Below are 6,856 nucleotides of genomic sequence, written 5' to 3' on the forward strand. Positions count from 1 at the left end.
GAAGGAAAAAGTGCAGTGACCAGGGAGTAGAGTCAGACTCAGGATAAAACAGCTTTTCCTACATGGTAAAGGTAGCCTTTCAAATCAGCGAGGGGACGATAGATTCGACCCTAAGTTATAATTAATTGTATTAAAATAATTCTGTTGTCTTTGCTTTTGTTTTTATTGTTGGTTTTTGACTTTGGAGACCTCATCTGTTACAAAGCAGGAGTGCTCCATAGGGTTTTCTTGGCATAATCTTTATGGAAGCAGATCGCCAGGACTGTTTCTTCTGCCGTACTGCTGGGGGGGTTTGAATCACCAGCTTTTGGTTACCACCCTTTGCGATCGAGTCGATTCTGACTCATAGCAACCCTATAGAACAGAGTAGAACTGCCCCATAGAACTTCCAAGGAGTGACTGGTGGAGCCTCACTACTGAACTTTTGGTTAGCAGCCTGAGCTCTTAACGACATTTGTGCCACCCAGGGACTTTAAAAATGGTTTTAAGAACAGAATCTTTACCATACTCTTTACAATAAAATAAACAAATTTCAATTTTTCAAAAGAAATCATAAGAGTGAAATACTACAAGAAAATGTAGGTGAATATTTTAATATCATTTTCATTACCAAGCAGAATTTAAAAACTGATACATCATCAAAGACAGAACTTATAAAGAAAAATATCAAAGTTTATTCCATACATCAATTTTCATATATCATACATCAATTTTCTCCACATGAGCAAAATTAAGACAAATGATGAACTGAATTTAAAATATCTACGACAGATTTTTGGAGCCAACATGGTACAATAGACAGATAGACATGCAGCAAAGACGCACAAACCTAAGTAAAACAGCTACAAATGTCAATCCTGGAACCCGAAGCGTCAAGTGAAGGGACAAAGAACTTGATCAAGCACTAAATGGAATAAGAACTGACAGAGAACAAGGAGAGCTATGGAGTGGAAATCCCCTATCAGCTAACTCGGCACGGATTCGCCATCTTTGACTAGAGCCACCAAGGAACACAGACAGGAAGTATGGGAAAGTAACTTCACAGAGCTCCCAACAAGAGACAGAGCACCCAGTAACCAGTAATATATGCTTCCCCATCCACCACCATTTTTCCCTGTAGGAGGCTTCTGCCACTTTCAAAGGGCAACAGACGCCTGGCCGGAGAGACACCAGCTCACTGCCACCGGGGCTTTTTTGTTGCTTCTCTTTCTCCCTCTTCCTTCTTTTCCTTTCTCCTGCCCAGCTAGACCTGTGTGCTGTCCCTTCCCTTTCTTGATGAGCTGTGATTTTTTCGTTTGCTTTCTTTTTTTTTTGTTTTGTTTTTCTTTTTCTCTGTTTATTCTCTCTCTCCCCTTTTCTTCCTTTCCTTTTCACCCACCCAGCCCTGTGCACCACTCCCACCCCTTCTCCAGGTGCCGTAGAGTCACTGCGTGCGGCCTCCCCAGATCTGCACCGTGATCACCAGCTGGCTCCCTCAGTGCCATTTATTTATTTTTGGTATGTTTTGTTTTTCTTTTTAGGTTGTCATTGTTTCTTCTCTCTTGCCCTTCCTTCCTTTCCTTTCTCCCATGCATCTAGCTCCATGCACCACCCTCCCCTTCTTGGCAGGCTGTGCTGTATCGCTTGGCTGGAGAGCCTCTTACACACAGTCTCCTTGGGTCTACGCTGCTCCACAGGCCAGCTCCCTCAATGCCATATTTTTCATTTTTCTTTATCTTTCCTCTTCTCCCTTTTCCTTCTACCTCCCAACTAGGCCCTTTGCTGTCTCCACCCCTTCCTGACCTGCCTTGCCACCAGTGAGAGTGATATGAGCTTGCCATCACCCCAATTCTGCCCATCCCCAATGGCCAGTTCCCCCCCAGCATATTGTTTTTTTTTTTTGTTTCTGTTGTTGTTGTTTTTATTTATTTATTTTGTTGGTTGGTTTATTCTCTCTTCTTCTCCTCTTTCATTTCCTTTCTTCCACCCACCTAGCCCTGTGGGTCACTCACACCACTTCTCAACACACAGAGCTGCACCACACACAGCCTCACCAGGTCTGCCGCACCCTCACCCACCAAATTCTAATGCGCTGTCATTTTATTTACTTTTTTCTTTTTTCCTTTTTTCTGCCTTTTTTACCTCTCTTCTTTCTCTTCTTTCACTCACCCACTTAGATTTGTGTATGACATCCTCTCCTTTCCCTCCTGCCTATCTGCACCATGCCCCTGAGTGTCATCAATGCAGTCCTCTGAACCTCACCCTGCTTTGGCCCCTGATCCCACTCTGTTGGCCCCAGTTCCTGCGGCAAACTGCCCATCCCCACCCGTCCACCTCAGCTGGACCCACCCTGCTGCACCATAACTGAGTGACTGCCCCTGCCCAACTGAACAAGGTGGTGAAAATTATCATGCCCACAGTTAAGCAAGCAGCAAAACACGCCCAGCCCACCTGCCCAGACATAACCAAATAAAACAAAAAGCAGGACAAAACAAACAAATCTACAAGCAATTAACGAAGAAAATAATTCCTGAATGTCCTGAAGACAGCAGACAATATCAAAACATATGAAAAAACAGGACAGTATGGCTCCGGAAAGCAGCCACAATAAAATACCAGATGGCATTTCAGTAGAAGAAAAGGTACTGCACTTCAGTAGAAGAAAAGGTACTGGAACTACCTAATACTGAATTCAAAACTCTAATATTCAGGGTTCTCCAAGATATGAAGGAAAATGCAGACAAAAATAAGGAAAAAAAAGACAAAATCATGGAAAATACATACAAAAGCAGGGAAAACACAGCAAAAGCAATGGAAGAATTTAGGGAAAACAAAATATCAATAAACAACTAGAAATCATACAAAAACAACAATTAGAAATTCAAAAGATAAACAACAAGATTTCAGAAACAGACACTGTAATAGGTTTTAGAAGCAACTTTGAAACAATGGAAGACAGGATCAGTGCAACTGAAGACAAATCCTTTGATACTACTTTGTTTGAGGAAAAATCATGGAAAAGAATGAAGAAAAAGGGAAAAACCCTGAGAACAATGCAGGATACAATCAAAAGAAAAAATTACATATGATGGCAGTTCCAGAACAGGGAAAGAAAATGGAAAACACAGAGAGGATCATTGAAGATTTGCTAACAGAAAACTTCCCTAATATCATGAAAGAGAAAAGCCAACCATCCAAGAAGCCCAAAGAACCCCATATAGGATAGGGTTCAAAAGAAAATCACCAGGACATATTATAATCACATTCTCTAAAACCAAAGACAAAGAAAGAATCCTGAGAGCAGCTCCAGAAAAATGAAAAGTCACAAAGGGGAAACAATAGGACTAAGCACTGATTATGCAACAGAAACCATGCACGCAAGAAGGCGATGGGATGATAGACATAAAACCTTGAAAGAAAAAAATTGCCAACCAAGAATAATATATCCTGCAAAACTCTTGCTCAAATATGATGATGAAATTAGGTCACTTCCAGATAAACAGAAATTAAGGGAATATGTAAAAACCAAACCAAGCTTACAAGAATTATTAAAGGGAGTCCTTCGATTAGGGAACCAACAACATCAGACAACAACTTGAATCTAGGATGCAAGATTGCATCAGCCAGATATCTACCTAGGTAATGAACTCTCAAGGATAAAATAAAACTAAAGTATTTACAACACAGAACCAGAGAGGTAAATCTGTAAATAACAACAACATCAGAACAACAAAAGAGGGAATAAATGGTGTAGGTATACAACTTTCAAATGAAGAGGAAGTCAAGACAATATCAAGTAATAAAAGACTGGTTTAAACTTCAGAAGTTAGAAGAAAATTTTAAGGTAACTACAAAGAAAGTTAACAAATGCTACTATTCAAAATAAAGAAGAAAAACAAAGTCTCAGTATACAAAAAATCTACAAAAATGAGAGAAATGAAAAAAAAAATCCACTAACAAAAGGAATTCAGCACAGAAGAGTAAGAGGAACAAAGAAAATGTCAGCACCACAAAAAAAGCATTACAAAATGATAGCAATAAACTCATACCTATCAATAATCATGCCAAATGTTAATGGCTTAAATGCACCCATAAAGAGACAGACAGTGACAGAATGTAGTAAAAAAAAAAAAAAAAGACCCATAAATATGGTGTCTACAAGAGATGCACCTTAGAAACAAAGACATAAATATATTAAAAATCAAAGGATGGAAAAAATACATCAAGCAAACAGTTACCAAAAAAGAACAGGAGTTCCAATACTAATCTCAGATAAAATAGACTTTAAAACAAAATCCATGATAAGAGACAAGGACATTATATAACAATTAAAGGAATAATCTGCCATGAGGACATAACCATAATATTTATGCACCCAATCACAGGGCTCCAAAATACAGAAAACAAACTCTAACAACAGTGAAAAGAGAAATTGATAGTTCCACAATAATAGTAGGAGATTTCAACACACCACTCTTGGTAAAGGACAGAACATCTAGAAAGAAATTCAACAAAGATACAGAAAATCTAAAGGCCACAATCAACCAACTTGACCTCACAGACATCTACAGAACACTCTATCCATCAGCAGCAAAGTCAACATTCTTTTCTAACACACAGGAAACGTTCTCCAGGATAAACCACATCTTAGGCCACAAAGCAACCTCAACAAAACCCAAAACACTGAGATAATACAAAGCATCTTCTTGGATCACAACACCATAAAAGTAGAAATTAGTAACACAAAGAACAAGGAAAAAATCAAATACATGGAAACTGAATAACATCTTGCTTTAAAACCACTGAATAATAGAAGAAATCAAAGATGGAATCCAAAAATTCCTAGAATCAAAAGAGAATGAGAACACATAATACCAAAACCTTTGGGACACAACATTAGCTATACGACTCTAACATATAGAAAGAGAACAGCAAAAGAAGCCTATAGACAACAGAAGAAAGAAAATAATAAAATAAGAGCAGAAATAAATGAAATAGACAATAGTAAAACAGAAAGAACCAACAAAACCAAAACTTGGTTATTTTTAAAGTTCAACAAAATCAACAAACCATTGGCCATACTAACAATAGAAAAACAGGAGCGGACACAAATAACCCAAATAAGAAATGAAATGAGGGACATTACAATACACCCAACCAAACTAAAAAGGATCATAACAGGGTACTGTGAAAAACTATATTCCAACAAATTTGAAAACCTAGAGGAAATGGATAAATTTCTAGAAACACACTACCTAACTAAACTAACACAAACTGAGGTAGAAAATCTGAACAGATCCATAACAAGAGAAGAGATTAAAAAGGTAACAAAAAAAGCTCCCAACAACAACAACAACAAAAAAAAGCCCTGGTCCAGATGGCTTCACTGGAGAATTCTACCAAACATTCAGAGAAGAGCTTACGCTAGTACTACTCAGACTATTAAAGAACACACAAAAGGAAGGGATACTTCTGAATTCATTCTGTGAAGCCAGCATAACTCTGATACCAAAACCAGGCAAAGACACTACAAAAAAGAAAATTACAGGCCAACATCTCTCATGAATATAGATGCAAAAATTCTCAACAAAATTCTAGCCAACAGAATTCAGCATCATATAAAAAAAATACACCCCAACCAAGTGGGATTCATACCAGATATGAAAGGATGGTTCAACACTAGAAAATCAATCAAGGTAATCCACCAAGTAAATAAAACAAAAGAATCACATGATCATCTGAGTTGACACAGAAGAGGAATTTGATAAAGTCCAACACCCATTCGTGATAAAAGCTCTCAATAAAAAAGGTTAGAAGGGAAATTCCTCAATATAATAAAGGGTATCTATATAAAACCAACAGCCAACATCATTCTTAATGGAGAGAGACTGAAAACTTTCCCACTGAGAACAGGAACAAGACAAGGATGCCCTTTATCATCACTCCTATTTAACATTGTGCTGGAAGTCCTAGCTAGAGAAATAAGGCAAGAAAAAGAAATAAAGGACATCCAAATTGGTAAGGAAGAAGTAAAACTATCCTTATTTGTGGATGATATGATACTATGCATAGAGAACCCAAAGGACTCCACAAGAAAACTAGTGGAACTAATAGAAGGATTCAGCAGAGCAGCAGGATACAAGATAAGCATATAAAGATCAGTTGGATTCCTATACACCAATACAGAGAACAATGAAAAGGAAATCAGGAAAGCAATACCATTTACAATAGCCCCTAAAAAAATAAAATACTTAGGAATAAATCTAACCAGGAACACAAAAGACCTATACAAAAAAAAAACTACAAAACACTAACTACAAGAAACCCAAACAGACCTACATAAATGGAAAAACAAATCATGCTCATGAATAGGTAGACTCAACATTGTGAAAATATCAACTCTATCCAAAGCAATTTACACCCAGACACCCTTTTAACTCAGTACTGAAGTCACTCCTGGGGTTCACCCTTTAGCCAAAGATTAGACAGGCACATAAAACAAAACGAGACTAAATGGGCACACCAGCCAAGGGACAAGGACTAGAAGGCAGGAGGGGACAGGAAAGCTGGTAATAGGGAACCCAAGGTTGAAAAGGGAGAGCGTTGACATGTCGTGGGGTTGGCAATCAATGTCACAAAATAATATGTGTATTAATTGTTTAATGAGAAACTAATTAGTTCCGTAAACTTTCATCTAAAGGAAAAAAAAAATTAATTACAAGCAGGTCAGCCAAGGGCCTAAAGACCTCTTTGCACCTCCCTGAAGGCTGTTCCATCCAGGAGGTCAGACACTGCAAGCCATGCTCCAGAAAACCTGAGAACTGCTCACTCCCAATGGAGAACAACACAAGCACCTTGTAGCTGATCATGCATTTGG

The sequence above is a fragment of the Trichechus manatus genome, unplaced genomic scaffold, assembly GCF_000243295.1.
Source record: "Trichechus manatus latirostris isolate Lorelei unplaced genomic scaffold, TriManLat1.0 scaffold00019, whole genome shotgun sequence".
NCBI lineage: Eukaryota > Metazoa > Chordata > Mammalia > Sirenia > Trichechidae > Trichechus > Trichechus manatus.